Source organism: Myotis daubentonii, chromosome 21 (genome assembly GCF_963259705.1).
Source record: "Myotis daubentonii chromosome 21, mMyoDau2.1, whole genome shotgun sequence".
NCBI lineage: Eukaryota > Metazoa > Chordata > Mammalia > Chiroptera > Vespertilionidae > Myotis > Myotis daubentonii.
In genome coordinates, this window is record NC_081860.1 from 9,597,247 (window position 1) to 9,613,404 (window position 16,158).

Here is a 16,158-nt window from a genome sequence, read left to right on the forward strand (position 1 = left end):
TGAGCACCAGGCCTCACTGGCCCCAGCTGGCCGCTTCTCCCAGGTCGCCCTGCCCCCTAGACACGCGCTGATTTATAGGAGCTTTACCGTTTACAAAACATGATTCCCACGGCACAAGGAAGTGGCCAGTGGGGGAGCGGGGCCAAGACCAGAGCCCAGACTCCTTCAGGCCTCCAAGGACCAAGCGGCCCTTCCCCTCAGGATTGTGAACCAGGAGGTCGGGTTTCACATTTCAGGTTCCCAACACCCTCGCCTTCCCAAGGTGCCGTTATAGGTGGTACAAAGGCAGTCACCACAGCCTTTGCCATAATTATGACACACCTGAGGGTATTGGAAGACCAAGGTTAGAAAACAGTGCTCTAGAACAGCGGTCGCCAACCCTTCGAACCTCGCAGACCACCAGTGGTCCTCGGACCCCCGGCTGGCGACCGCTGTCCTAGAACATCATTCCAGATTAGAAGTCCTTCTAGGACCAGAAAGATTAAAAACTGTCAGAACCAGAGACCCTGGGAAACCTTTCAGTGTAAGTCACTGACTGTAGCAAGAAAATGAAGGCCCAGCCCTAGCCAGTTTGGCTCAGTGGACAGAGCATCGGCCTGCAGGCTTGAGTGGTTCAATTCCAGTCAAGGGCACATGCCTGGGTTGCGGGCTCAGTCCCCAGTGGGGGGTGTACGGGAGGCAGCCGATCGGTGTTTCACTCATCATGGATGTTTCTAACTCTCCCTTCCTCTCTGAAATCAATAAAAATATATTTTAAAAAAACAGAAAATGAAGGCCCAGAGAGGTGAGTATGAGATAAAGCACATACACTGAAGAGTTTTCATTGCTGTGAAAGACTCCTCTTATGCCTGCCAGGGGACGGGCCTCCCCGCGCCTTCTCAGACAGGCTGAGGTCTCCTACTCACAGTTACCCATTGAAATCGCTCCATCAAACACCAGGCATCAGGCTTACGTAACCCTCCAAGAGCAATTCTAGCCTTGGATGCACATCTAGGAAGCAATACTAATGCCTAACCCCACCTCAGACCAATTAAATCAGAATTTTTAGGGATGGGGGTCACCCAGGTGATCGATGCTATCTGGGATAAAAAACAACTGTCTTTAGACCACGGACCACCAGCCTCAGAAACCACCCATAAAGGCTTAACGATGCAGGCGCATGGGCCCAGACTGACTCGGCAGTGGAGTGGGGCCCAGGGGTCCGAAGCCGTGACAGTCACTGAGCGGTTAGGAACAAGGGCACTGAGTGAGTCCTGGAAGCCACACGTGTGCTCCAGCGGACCCCGGGTCCTGGGCGGCCGAGCAGCCGTCCTGGGAGAGGGTCCCAGATCCGACGCTGATTCCCACTCTTCGCGGAGAGCTAAGCCCCCCCGGCTTCCATCACCAGCAGCCAGGGCACCCTCCCAAAACAGGCTGAGGCCACTGAGCTCTGCACAGCCCTGCAGGCTCCCATCTCACCCACACTCGGGGCCCCACTGGGAGCGCCGGCCTCCTCTCCCGGCCTTCCCCCTCCTCACTCGGCCCGCCACTGCTTTCCTGGCTGTTCCACAAACTCTCGAGCATTCTCTGGCCTCAAGGACTAGCTGTCTTGCTTTTCTCTGCAGGCTGATGGCTCCTCCCTCAGATAACGGCCTGGCTCCCTCTCAGCTCCCTCCGATCTCTGCTCAAAGGTCCTTTTATCAGTAAGGCGTCTCGGCCTTCCCCTCCCACCGAGCCTCCCTGTCCTCCATCCCTGCTTTGTTTTCCTCCAAAATACTTTTCACCATCTCTCATACTTTATATTTTATTTATTGTCTATAAGCCCCCACACACTAGAATAGGAGCTCCGTGTAGGTAAGATTTTTCTTTGTTCCCTGTTATATTCCCAACGCCTGAAATAGTGCCGGGCACGTAACGGGCACTCATATATTTATTCTAGAAATGAATACATCAGAGACACCAATCTCAAAACATAACTTATCCGAGAAGATCATAAGAAGCTGATTATGTCAAAATCACTTCTCCACCAATCTCATCCGGCAAAAGCCTTTTTAAAACCAGGCTAGAAGCCTAATGAAACAGAAACCATTTAGAAATAAGCATTTCCCATCCAAATGGGTTTGTGAATCAGAGACAATTGGTTCCGAGAAACAGATAAAACTCTGGAGACAGAGCATGAGGTTGAAAGAAGGTGACGGAACCCATGGGTTTCAGGTGCCGGCTCAGGGGAACGCTCTGAGCGCACTGACAGCTACGCTCGCCTCGCACAGACCAGGGAACAGACAGGCTCCAGCCTGGGTCACAGTCTGAGACGCAGGCCAGCGCATCACCAGACCCACGAACCTGAGGCCCCTTCCCTCCCTTTCTCCCACGGACACCCCGCCCAAAGCCACAGGCAATAGTTGAATGCCCACCAGGTTGGGAGCGCTGGAAACCGTTGTCAAGGCAGCCACGCAGAGGCCGGAGGGCATCCCGCCTCGACCAAGTCTCACCGACGTCACATGTCCCACTCCATGGCCCTGTCCTCGCTACCTCTTTCCCCACCACCTCCCCACGGTCATCCTAAGAGCCATCTCCCCCAAACACCATTTTCATCACGTCACTCTCTGCTCACAAACCTAAGAGTTTCCCCAGGCGTGAGCTCCAACCCTCTGGACAGGCTTTTGGGAACCTTGGGAATCTAGGCCTAGGCCACCCCCCTTTAGCTGTCTATCATAAGGTATAAGATTGTGGGGTTATTTTCTTCTTTTTTTGGTTAATCCTCACCTGAGGGTATTTTTCCATTGATTTTTAGAGAGAGTGGGAGAGGAAAAGAGAGAAACATCGATGTGAGAGCAACTCTTGGACTTGTTGCTTTCGGCACACGCCTTGACCAGGGCCCAGGGCCAGGGAGGAGCCTGCAACCATGGTACACGCCCTTGACCAAGCCCTTGACCAAAATCGAACCAGGGACCCTTTGGTCCACAGGCTGATGCTCTATCCACAGAGCCAAACCGGCTAGGGCTTGTTTTTTTCTTGAATGCTCCAAACACTCTTAAACTGCACATATAACCTCCTCCTCAACCCTGTAAGACTCAGTTCACATGCCCCCTCTGCCTCAGGGCCCCCTGTACCAGTGCTGTACCCCAGGTTCCGCCAGCAGGACCCCAGGGTGGCCCTAGAGTCAGGAAGGAGCTGGGTGCAGCACCCCCACCCCCTCCCAGCAACAGCTGTTGTGTCTGGAGCTCCTCTGGCCACCCTCACTTCCCTCCTGCCCAGCAGGAGTGTGTCCCTTTGGGCAATCTTGCCCCTAAGAGCCTGACTGGGTTCCCCGGTCTTTCTCTCTGTTGACTTAATTAATTCCTGATAATTATAGCTATTGTTCGGTGGTGAACTGCTAAGAGTCTGACCTCTCCCAGGGGTGTAAATATTTTAAAGTAGAAATGCAAAAGGCTTAGGCTCAGAGGAATGGAGCTACAATGGTGGCATGATAGGGTTCATTATTTGTGGACAAACGCCTATACCTTCTAAAGTATTGGTGCTCAGAGGAACAGTACCAAAGGGAGAGAAGTAAGGAAAGACGAGCCCTAGCTGGTTTGGCTCAGTGCATAGAGCGTCCACCTGCGGACTGAAGGGTCCCGGGTTCAATTCCAGTCAAGGGCACGTACCTCAGTTGAGGCCCCTGTTCGAACTCCTACAGGAGGCAACCAATCGATGTGGTTCACATCGATATTTCTCTCTGTCTTTCCCTCTCTCTAAAAATCAATGGGAAAATATCCTCAGTTGAGCATTAACAAAAAAAATAAAAACTAACAGTAGCATTAATCACACATCTAATATTTTTAAGTGCCTGAGGGTGTACAGCCTTACTAAAGTATCAGATAGTGCGGCGGTTTTTACCACCTCAGCCAGTTCAGGTCAGGCCTGGAGAGTCTGTCTAAGGAGGCAAAGGCAGAGGGCGGCCCTTGCCCACACAGACCAGACCCTGGACTGGGCCAAACCCCGAGAAGAATCCAAACAGCGGCTCGCTGCCCACCCCTAGACTCCCTTCCCTGAAAATGCCAAAGCACTGCCTCGGTGAGGTGTGCCGCAGGCCCTGGAACAGCCCTGAGAGGCTCGCGTTACAATCGACACCTACCTTCAAGCCCCCCCCCTCCCACCCAGCCCCCCAACCCCCGCCCCGTGTCCCACTCTGCTCTTCAGCCAGCTAAAGGAACAACTTCAACTTCAGGAACTGAATTGGCAGAAAGAAGTAGAATGCTGTCAACAGCAGCAAACCTGGGCAAAGTGGAGCAAGGGTCACTCCGCTGGTCCACATTCAGCTCCATTGCCAAGAGCAATGCGGTAAAATGCTCCTACGCCCAGAGACTGGGTGGATATGAGGAAGGCATGGCCTCCCACCTCAGCCCTAAGAAAGGCTGAGCCCCCGAAAGGGAGAAAGCCCAGTGAGGTTTACACACAAGAACCCCATCTCTTTAGAGTCCGGTGGTCCCCAGGTTGTAACACCAAGACCTCCGGCATCTTCCAGGTCCCTGTGCAGGCTGAGCCCTGTGGTCCGAGCGAGAAGGCCCAGGACGATGTCCAAAAGGAGTGATTTCTTTAAAAGCACTCTCACAGAAAAAAACCAACAAATGAAGCTGGAAGCCAAATCATTCAGATGATGACTTTAACTATTCAACTGCTGAACGGAAAAAGAAAAAAGCAGCCAAATCAGACTCTACTCATCAGCTCCTCCCAGATGGGTGCAGCCCTGCTCTCCGAGTTCAGGGCCTCGTTCACCTGCCCGGAAGGGCTGTGTCTGCCGCATCTCTTACAAACGCGCATCGTCTTTGAGATGTGACCAGATTGGGGTGGCCAGCTGCAGCAGCACGTGTCTTCCATAGGGACACAGTTCTGGACAGCTTGAGTTTTTGTTTTAGGGCATTCAATGTTTGTCTCTAAAATGAAAATAGGTTTACTGATTGTTTGCTTCTGTAAAGACACATAAGTCTATAGAAAAAGTCATGATGGGGAATAAAAAAAAAAGAAAAAAGTAAAACTCACCCCAATCCCACTATTCAGAGGTAAGGAATCTCACAGTAAACTCAGCTCTGCAGAGAGGAAGTGAGCTATTCTGAGTTAAAGCTGGGGTGTGGGGTCTGTGACATTTTTTTTAAATATATATTTTTATTGATTTCAGAAAGGAAGAGAGAGGGAGAGATAGAAACACCAATGATGAGAATCATGGATTGGCTGCCTCCTGCACGCCCCCTACTGGAGATCGAGCTCACAACCCGAGGATGTGCCCTTGACTGGAATCGAACCTGGGACCCTTCAGTCCACTGGCGGACGCTCTATCCACTGAGCAACACCAGCCAGGGAGGTGTCTGTGGCTTTATTTTTGCGGAAGACCCTTCATGCCACCTCTGGGCTGCTCAGAAAATGTCCAGGGGCTCCGATGATTCTGAAGCTCTCACAAGCAGAAATTACAATGTCATATAGGCACCCTGCCCCCGACACATACGGACTGGAGGCCAGGAGTTAATCTGTTCACTCAACTACCAGTCAGCAGACTACTAGGAGTCAACAGATTACTTTTTCACTCAACATTGTGGCAGTCTTTCCACAGTCAGTCACATATACAGGCTTCATTGTCCTTTTCAACTCCTGGAGTGTGTTAATGCGAGGAAGGGGGCCGCCATTACCTCTTGATACAACACTTTCAGATTCTGAACTGGAGAAGGCAAAGGATTTACCGAAAGTCACACAGTGAATGAGGACGGCCCACAGTGCTAACAGGTTTGAGAAATGACTCTGGGGTGATACCAAACTTGGAAGGTGTTCATTAACTTTTCTTTGAGTCATAAAAAGGATCAGCTATGTCACTTCAACAAACACACACACACACACACACTTCCCACCGTCAAATAAAAGTGAATGGTTGGCTGAAGCAACACTCTGATCCCCTGAAAACATTTCTCAAAAGTCATTAGCTAATGGGTATCACAGATTTGGGGTGCACGCAATTGCTCCAGCCCACAGACGTCAACACTCAGAACTCTCTCCTCTTCAGGATGTCCCTATTCTTCTGTAGGAAAAGATAAACTTGAAACAAACTTACACATAAAGATAGAGCCAAAGATACAGTTCTAATACAAACACTAAATATTCAAATGTTGACAGTAGCTCCGGGTCTAGTCAGTTTTATTTCCTTTGTATACCTATCTGTAATTCCTAAGTGCTTTAGCATGAATAGTCCTGGAAAGAAAATTTTACAGTCTTAAAAGAAAAGTAATTAATCTGCAATCTCGGTTGGTCTATTTGGATTTCTTTTTTTTTTTTCTTTTTTTTAAATATATTTTATTGATTTTTTACAGAGAGGAAGGGAGAGGGATAGAGAGTTAGAAACATTGATGAGAGAGAAACATTGATCAGCTGCCTCCTGCACACCCCCTACTGGGGATGTGCCCACAACCCAGGTACATGCCCTTGACCGGAATCGAACCTGGGACCTTTCAGTCCACAGGCCGACGCTCTATCTGCTGAGCCAAACCGGTTACGGCAGGATTTCATTTTTCACTGTAGAAAAATACAGATTGAAAGCTCGTCCACCATTCTACCCAGTGTCACAGAAGCAGAAAGAGTGTAAGAGGCTCAAACCTCATGAACACTGCAATCCAATAGGAAAGCTCAGGATGAACAGGGGACAGGAATGGCTACCTTCCTTTCTGTCTCCGACGTGTATGGAAACACCTGCCCTGGCTGGAGTGGCTCAGCAGTTAGAGCATCGGCCCCGTGCACCAAAAGGTCATGGGTTCAGTTCCCAGTCAAGGGCATGTACCTGGGTTTCAGGTTAGATCCCCGAGGCAACCAATCAGTGTGTCTCTCCCATCATGTTTTTCTCTCTCTCTCCCCCTCCCTTCCTTCTACTCTCTAAAAGTTGGAAAAAAATATCCTCAGGTAAGGATTAAAAAAAGCACACACACAAAAAAAAACCCTTCGAGTTCACAGAACTCTGTTTCCAGAACAATTTCCAATGTATCTGTCCACAACCCCATGCCCCTAGCCACAAAATTACCCATGCCACTTAGAACTTGGCAAACCTCCCTTGGGATGATGAACACAATACAATATAAAGATGATGTATTATAGAATTGCATACTGAAACCTATATAATTTTATTAACCAATGTCACCCCAATAAATTCAATCAATAAATAAATGCAAACCTCCTCCAGGAACCCAATTTGGGGAAACCCCTTTTTCCCATTTTAATTCTAAAAAAGTTATTCCTCCTCTTCCTGAACTGTCACAAACACACAGTCCTACCCAACTGATATGGAATCATTCACTCTACCAATTAATAATCATTGTGGACTACAGTATGCAGAGCTTGAGGGGGAAAAAATTATGTTAACAGAAAGGGTTAGTTTTCATGGAGCCTGAGAAAAACAAACAGGAATTGAAGAGCAAGAGTTTGTTAGCATGTCCCAGCCCTGGTCTGACTCGGGTGGGGGTGGGGAGGCAATGGCCAGAGGACAAAAACATCTGTCATTCTGCAGTTTCATTTCTCATGGCCAGTTAATACCCTGAGTCTATACAGCAGTCTCTTCCAAGTTTGATTAGTAAGTCAGTCTCCTGGAACCCAATCAGCTCTCGGCGCCCTACAAAAACTGAATTTGGGGTCTACAAAACTGAGAACCAGACCCTGAAGCAGGGTGACTCCACCAATCTAAAGCCACGTCCAGTATGACGTCTGTCTCTGTAACTGCAGCACCCATCCCTGTAAGTGTCTGATGTATCTCAGATTCCCTGATAGCTCCCATGGAAAAATCCAAACTTTTTTTAAAATATATTTTTATTGATTTTAGAGAGGAAGGGAGAGGGAGAGATAGAAATAGCAATGCTGAGGGATCAATCATTGCTCAGCTGCCTCCTGCACACCCCCCACTGGGGATCAAGATGGCAACCGGAGCATGTGCCCTTGACCAAAATCAAACCTGGGACCCTTCAGTCCGCAGGCTGATGCTCTATCCACTTAGTCACACCAGCTAGGGCTAAAATCCAAACTTCTTGACCTGCCTTTTACAGCTCCAACTCAGCTTTCCAACCTCATTGCCAAACCAAGCCTCTCATGATTCCATATTTTCACACATGGTTCTCTCTACCTAGAATGTCCTTTGCCCAATCTTGCCTGTAAATTTCCTATTCTTCCTCCGAAGCCCAGTTCAAAAGTCACCTCCTCCCTGAAGCCCCCATGTCTTTAGTTCTTACTACTCCCAACAAGTCTCTAATTTCAGCTGCATTAGGGAACTTATTAAGTACATTGTAGCTCATCTTTTTAAATATCTGACCTCCCCTGGGCCCCCTGAGCTTCTTCAGGGATGGAAGTCACTTTGTATCCATAAATCCTAGCACAGTGTCACAAATGAAATGGGAGATCAATGTTGAATGATTGATCACATGGAACATGGCATTAAGATATTTAGAGGAAAAGGGAGGGAACACGGGGGTCTCACAAAATTCCAGAACTTAATTATCTACATATTTAATCTCATCCAAAATGACCAAAATATGCTGAGAGGCAGCATGGATGTTTAAAATGTTTAAATAAGGGCCCTAACTGGTTTGGCTCAGTGGATAGAGTGTCGGCCTTCGGACTGAAAGGTCCCAGGTTCAATGCCGGTCAAGGGCATGTACCTTGGTTTCGGGCACATCCCCAGTAGGAGGTGTGCAGGAAGCAGCTGACCGATGTTTCTCTCTCATCGATGTTTCTAACTCTCTATCCCTCTCTCTTCCTCTCTGTAAAAAATCAATAAAATATATTAAAATGTTTAAATAAGGAGACTCTTTCCCCTCCCCACGTGGGAGTCTGTACTTGTTCTTCATTAAATCTCCACCTTTGCTATACCAAAAAAATAAAAAATAAAAAACAAAATGTTTAAATAATAGTAGCAACTAAGATTTGAGCTAGGCATTACAATGTTTACATGGATTAGCTAATGTGACCCGCATGACAACCTCATGAGGTAGTTCCTTTTTCTTTTTAGGTAACCTGGGGAAAGCTTGAGGCTTTCCCAAACAGGAAACTGAGGCACAAGAGGGGTTACATAGCTCAAGATGATCCTGTTAGCAAGCTGTAGAAGCAAGATGCCCCGGCTCTGGAATCAGGCAGACCTGAGTTTAAAAGCAGATTGTATTACAAAGGTGGCTTTAGATAAGTTGTCTACCCCCCTCTGGGCTTGTTTTCTGTCCCCTCTGGGCTGCTATCTGCCCAGGAGCAGGACAACCCCTTCCTGCTAGGGTGCAGAGGATTAAATAGGAAAAGTCTCTAACGCTGATTGCCCCACCTAGCAGGCGGCTCCATAAATGCTAATTCCTAAAAGCTGGGCAAAACAGCCTCAGGAGGAAAGGGATCGCCCCCAGGCTGCTAGACTGAGACTTTCCGAAGGCGATCAAGTAGTGAGGCCACGCCACGCTGACAGCCTTGCCTTACCTGCTTCTCTCAAAGTGCATTCCCCACACGGATGCCAGAGACCTTTTCAAATGTAAATGTCATTATGTCACAGACTCAAAACCCTCCGCAGGTTCCTAACAGCACTGGGGATACCATCCGAACTAACGCGCCTGGCCCCAGGGCCTCCCCCCCCCCCAGATCCCACCCACCTCTCCCCAGACTTATCTCCCCTCTCCTTTCCCCCCCCTCCAGCCACACAGGCCTCTTTCACTTCCTCAACTGGCCCAGCTCGCTGCAGCTCCACACATGGTTAACTCCTAACCCTCCTCCAGGGCTCAGCCTCCTCGTCACTTCCTCCCCCGAGCCCCCAACTCAAATCAAGGCCCATTCTGTTTTCTCACAGCTCTTTTTTTTGTTTGGTTTTGTTTTCCTTGCACACATCGCATTTTGAAATGATTCGTTTCACCCCTTCAAAGTCTTACTCAAAAGGCAACCTTCTTGGGGAGGCCTTCCCAGGCCACACGAACTTAAATGCAACCCCCACCAGATATCTCAGATCCTCTTTCCCTATCTTCTTTTTCTCCTTCGCACTTAGCACTTTTCTAACAGGCTCTATCTTTTGTTACATTATCTCCTTTGATTGTCTCCCCCCATACCCCCCCCCCGCAAAAATGAAAGTTCCACGGGGGCAGATACGTTTTGCTAGCTTTCTTCGCAGCATCTGAAACAAGGCCTGGCACATGCTTCTGAATAAATACGCGGTTGTTTGGGTGTCATTTCGAGATTATTTGTTCATGATCGGGCCTTCCCCCTAGGCTGCGACCCGCTCGAGCTCAAACTCGCCTTTCTGGTTGGCCACGGCCTTCCCAGCACCGAGGCCCGCGGCTGGCACATAGTAAGTGCTCAGTAAAGAAACGGCCCGCGTGAATCAAAGCCGCGACCCAGCGGAGGAAAAGGGGGGAAATGGTCAGAACGTGCGTTCCCGCACCATGACTTCCTCTTTCGCTGCGCGGTGGACCTGCCCCGAGTTTGAGGAAACAAGACCCCTGCGATCCCGCCAAGCACCTCCCAGGCCAGACATCTGTCTGTCCACATCCTGCCTGCGCGGCCACACTGTGTGCTCCCGGTGCACACCTGCAGATGCTCGGAGCAGGCCCTGCCTGCGCGGCCACACTGTGTGCTCCCGGTGCACACCTGCAGAAGCTCGGAGCAGGCCCTGCGCGCCAGACACACTGTGTGCCGCCGGTGCACACCTGCAGATGCTGGGAGCAGGCTCTGCGCGCCAGACACACTGTGTGCTCCCGGTGCACACCGGCAGATGCTCGGAGCAGGCCCTGCGTGAGCACAGGCTGCAGGCGAGGGGCCGGGCCCGGGCCACGCACCATCTTGCAGCCCCGGGTCCCACTCCCCTGCTACCCGTCCTATGGCAGGCGGGTCCTGGGTGCCAGACGCGCTCCCCTGGATGGGCCTGCGGGGTGACTGCAATCCAGGACTTTTCACGCCACCTCCGGCCTACTCCAAAAAAAAAAAAAAAAAGTAAAAAATTCCTGGGCAGCTCCCACGGCCCGGGGTGCGCGGCAGCGGGCGCCCCTCGGGCCGCAGGACCCCTCCCCCGCGCACGCGCTGACCCGCGGCCAGGAGGCCATCTGTCCGGCGGGCGCTCCCGTCCTCCGCGGGTCACATTGAGCCGCCCCCGGCTTGGCAGGAAGAGCCGGTGCAGGGACATGTCCACGCGGATCCGCGGGCCCGGCGCCCCCAGGACCCCGCTCCGGGCAGGAGGACCTGTCCGCCCGCGAGGAGTCCTCCGGGGTCAGAACTCGGGCGGCGGTGGAGGGAGGGGCGGGGGCGCCCGAAAGGGTCGCCGCGCGCAGAGTCCGCCTCCCGACGGCGCCAGCTCCTCGGGCGGCGGGGACGGCGGCTGACAGGCGTCCCGGCGGCGAAAGTGCCCCGTTAGCGGTGCCCGGGCGGGGGCCGCGGGCTGTCGCCGGGGCGGCCCGGGCCCCGCGCGGGGAGGGCAGCGGCGTGTCCCGCGGGCGGCGGGCGCGGGGGCGGGTGGGAGGCGGCCGGGCCGCCAGGCGGCGGCGGGGCAGCGGCTGCGCCCGGGGCGGCGCGCAGGGTCCGAGGCTGCAGGGCCCGGCCGCGGGCGCGCGCTCCCCCAGCCCCGCTCCCCCCGGCCCGCGCTCGGGCCACCTCGGCGGCGGCCCCGGCCCCGGCCCTCCCGGCCCGCGGGGGCGCTTACCTGGCGGCGGCGGCGACAGGCCCCGGGCTCGGCCGCGCGCGTCCGCGGCGCCGGCTGCGGGAGCCCCAACATGGCGACGGCGGCGGCGGGCGGGGCCGCGGCTCCGGGGGCGGAGCGGGGGCGGGAGCCGGGCTGGCGGGACCCGGCTGGGGCCGCGGGCGGGGCGCGGGCGGAAGGCGACTCGGACCTGGGCACCGGCCAGCGCGGCGCGGCCGAGGGGCTGCCCGGCCCGGCCTCCGCCTCCCGCCTCCTCCCGCCCGAGTCGGGCCGCGCGGCGCGGGCCCCACGGCGGCGAGCAGGGCTGGACCCCGGATCCCGGACCCCCGGCCCGGCCCCGGGACCCTCCTCCGGCCCGGCGAGCACCGCTCGGGGCCCGGCTCCCCGCGACCTGGGCCTCGTCCTGTGAGGCGCCGCGGGGCGGGCCCGAGGCCTCCGCCGGGGCCGAGTCGCCCACTAGGGGGCCGGGCGCTGCCTGGCGGCGTCTCGCGGGCCGGGACGGCGGCCGGGCCGCGGGCGGCGCTGACAGGAAGCGGGTCCGTGCGGGCCTGGAGGTGCGGGGCGCGGCCGGGCTGCCGCGGTGGCCGAGGGACGGGGCTGCCGGGACGGGTCTGCGTCCTGGGAGCGTGGCCCGCGCGGGGTGACGGGCAGGGCGGCGCGGGGGCCGGCGGGGCGCCCCCAGCCCTCGGCGCACCCGGTTCGCGCGGCGGGGCGGGGCGGGGTGCGGAGCCGGGCGGAGAGGCCCCGCTGGCGGGAGGGCGCGCCCGGTTGCCGCCCCTGCGCCGAGCGCTCGCCGGGGCGAGGAGTGCGGTCCCCGGGGATGCTCTCCGCGAGTTTGGAGGCAAAACGCAGGCCTGAGGCTCCGGGGGCAGCGACAGTCAAAGGGACCGGTGTTTCCTGTCCGTTCGAGGAGGAGCTCTCGGGCGGAGGCGCGGAGCGGGGAGAATAAGAGATAAGGTGGTTAATGGAGCCCGAGGTAGGGGTGGGAGGTTGGAGGGATGCGTCAAGGGAGGCCTGTCTCTGCGCCCCGCGCCCGTGGATCGGGTGCCCGGGTGACCCCTCCGCCGAGTCCTGAGTCATCCGTGGCCTCCGCAGGGGTTACTGCCCTTCAACACGAGCGCCAGGGGCCCTGGCCGGTGTGGCGCAGTGGGTAGAGCATCGGCCTGCTGACTGAAGGGTCGCGGGTTCGATTCCGGTCAAGGGCACACACCCGCGTTGCAACCTTAAAAAAAAAAAAAATTTTTTTAAGTGCAATTGGTTCAAACTCCTATTTCACTTTAAGCGGGAAACCAGCATTTCTAAAATATCTCCAAAGATTCCTGGGGGGGGGGGGGTTGACTTACATTTCTCCTAATTATCACTGACCAATTCGGGCTCTTTCTATACTACCCCATATATGCTCCCAGATGTGAAAAACAAGCAAAATGCCCAATGTTCTATGATTGTTAAATAAATTATAGTTTGGCCGAAACCGGTTTGGCTCAGTGGATAGAGCGTCGGCCTGCGGACTGAAAGGTCCCAGGTTCGATTCCGGTCGAGGGCATGTACCTGGGTTGCGGGCATATCCCCAGTAGGAGATGTGCATGAGGCAGCTGATCGATGTTTCTCTCTCATCGATGTTTCTAGCTCTCTATCTCTCTCCCTTCCTCTCTGTAAAAAATCAATAAAATATATTTTAAAAAAATAAATAAATAAATTATAGTTTGTTTGTAGCCATCAAAAGCCCTGTTGAAGAAACTGATTAAGATGACATAGCTCAATGGGCATGGCTCAGTGGTTGAGCATCCACCTATGAATCAAGAGGTCACAGTTGGATTCCTGATCAGGAAACATGCCGGGGTTGTGCGCTCCATCCTCAGTGTGGGGCGTGCAGGAGGCAGTCAAGCCATGATTCTCCCTCATCGTTGATGTTTCTTTCTCTCTCTCCCTTCCTCTCTGAAATCAATAAAAATATTTTTTAAAAGATGACATAATACCACCTTGTAATATATATACATCTATGTACCATGCATACATTAAAAAATGGGATGTTTTTCCTTCTGTGACTTCTGTATTTTCTTATTTTTATACTACATGTTTCTGAATGTCAGGACAAATGGTATTCTTTTTTTGTTTGTTTGTTTTCCAATCCTCACCCAAGGATATTTTTTCCATTGATGATTTCTTTTCCCATTGATTTTTAGAAAGAGTAAAAGAGAGAGGAAAAGACAGAAATATTGATGTGAGAGAAACACATCAGTTGGTTGCCTCCTGCACGCCCCCAACCAGGGCCGGGGCCCTGGAAGAGCCTGCAACCAAAGTACATGCCCTTGACCGGGATCAAACCCGGGGACCCTTCAGTCCACAGGCTGACGCTCTATCCACTGAGCCAAATCAGCTAGGGCCATGGTCGTCAAACCGCAGCTCGCGAGCCACATGCGGCTCTTCCACAAAATACCACATGCAGGCGCGCACGTACAGTGTGATTGAAACTTCCTGGCCCATGCGCAGAAGTGGGTATTTTGTGGAAGAGCCACACTCAAGAGGCCAAAGAGCCGCATGTGGCTCGCGAGCCGCGGTTTGCCCAGCCGCAGTTTGCCGACCACTGGGCTATATTTAATAATATATTAAATATATTATTAAAGTTATCATGACAAAAGGTATTTCTTTAAAAGATATTTATGGATCGCTTCTCGGCCTTTTGGCTAAGATCAAGTGTAGTATCTGTTCTTATCAGTTTAAAAGATATTTATGGAATTCAAAGGAAAGATATTAGGAACCCAGCAAGGAAATTGGAAGTGGATGTTCGAAGGATGGATGGGACTGGCAAGCAGAGACAGGCTAGTTGAGGAGGCAGAAGGAACAGTGCAATCAAGGACACAGAATGAGAACTGGAAGGAGTGTTCTGGGAACACCAAGAAGCCAGTTTGGTTGGAGCACAGGATTCCTGTGGGAGAAGAGTGAGAGAGTCCGTCGGAAAGGTAGGCTAGGGTTATGGTCCTGAACGCTGTACTGAACCTTTAGTAATTTGCTGGCGGGGAAGGACCCCTGGAAATTGAACTGCGTAGGTAAATGTTAAAGTAAATTTTCCTGTCACCTCTTGTACTTCATGAGGTTCCAGATCCCTGCCCTTCGATCTTAATGATACTTAGGCATTTGACTCAGAGCAATGAGGTAGGAGCAATAGTTTTTGTTTACTAAGTGAGAATTGGCCCTTCTCATGGTTACTGACAGGTTTTATTCAAAAGGCAGAAATTTCAGAGCAAATTAGCAAAGAGCAAATATGAAGAAGAAATGTGCACCTCAAACCAGTGCTTTGCAAACTTTTTTTCACAACTTTCTATGAGTTTTGCTTTTTTTTTTTTAATGTATATTTTTATTGATTTCAGAGAGGAGGGGAGAGAGAGATAGAAACATCAATGATGAGAGAGAACAGTTGATCAACTGTCTCCTGCACGCCCCCTACTGGGAATCAAACCCGCAACCCGGGCATGTGCCCTTGACCGCGGAATCGAACCTGGGACCGTTCAGTCCACAGACCAAGGCTCTATCCACTGAGCCAGACTGGCTAAGGCTGCTTTTTTTTTTTTAATATATTTTTATTGATTTCAGAGAGGAAAGGAGAGGGAGAGAGGGATAGAAACATCAATGATGAGAGAGAATCATTGGTGGGCTTGATCAAGCCCACAACCCGGGTGTGTGCTCTGACCGGGAGTTGAACCATGACCTCCTGGTTCATAGGCAGACACTCAACCACTGAGCCATGCCAGCGGGGTGAGTTATGCTTTTTTAAGAGTCCATATGCAAGTGAGATCATACAGTATTTGTCTTTTTTCTGCTTGACTGATTTCACTTAGCATAATGCCCTCAAGATCTAACCATGGTGTTTAAAATGGCAGGATTTCCTTTTTTATAGCTAAATAATATTCTCTGCCAGCTTTTGTGACTGTGCTCCCCCCATAAGAAGAAATACATTCCATGCCGAAACCGGTTTGGCTCAGTGGATAGAGCGTCGGCCTGCGGACTGAAAGGTCCCAGGTTTGATTCCGGTCAAGGGCATGTACCTGGGTTGCGGGCACATCCCCAGTCGGAGATGTGCAGGAGGCAGCTGATCGATGTTTCTCTCATCATCGATGTTTCTAACTCTCTATCTCTCCCCCTTCCTCTCTGTAAAAAATCAATAAAATATAAAAAAAAGAAAAGAAATACATTCCAATTCTCAACCCAAAATGTATACCCACATGTGCCCAGATACACACACCTCTGAAAAAGAAGCTTCCTGAAATATTACCCTTATTTTATGCAATGCATGCTAACGTTTTTTTCTACTTCATCTTTATTTTAAGATGGCCTTTTTAGGTGTTTTTACTGCTTTATTGAGGTATGCTTGGCATACAATAAACCGTATATACTTAAAATGTACATTTTTGTTTCGACGTCTATACACCCATTGCCTGCTAAGAGTTTCAACTTTATTATTTTTGCTTCTTTTTCAATACTGGTCAGGACCTACTACATTAATTTTATGACCCACTAAAGAACTAGTAGAT

General features: G+C 51.9%; 1 protein-coding gene and 1 pseudogene across 3 annotated transcripts in view; one reads left to right on the forward strand and one right to left on the reverse strand.

Moving 5' to 3' along the window:
* Positions 1-11,770, reverse strand: part of ZNF592 (zinc finger protein 592) — a 49,678-nt gene extending 37,908 nt beyond the window's left edge. For all 3 annotated transcript variants that reach the window (XM_059678006.1, XM_059678004.1, XM_059678005.1), the window contains exon 1: positions 11,633-11,770. The gene's annotated coding sequence lies outside the window, so the exon portion shown is untranslated. The remainder of the gene's footprint in view (positions 1-11,632) is intronic.
* Positions 11,771-14,293: 2,523 nt separating this feature from the next.
* Positions 14,294-14,393, forward strand: LOC132223181 (U2 spliceosomal RNA; annotated as a pseudogene).
* Positions 14,394-16,158: the final 1,765 nt, after the last annotated feature.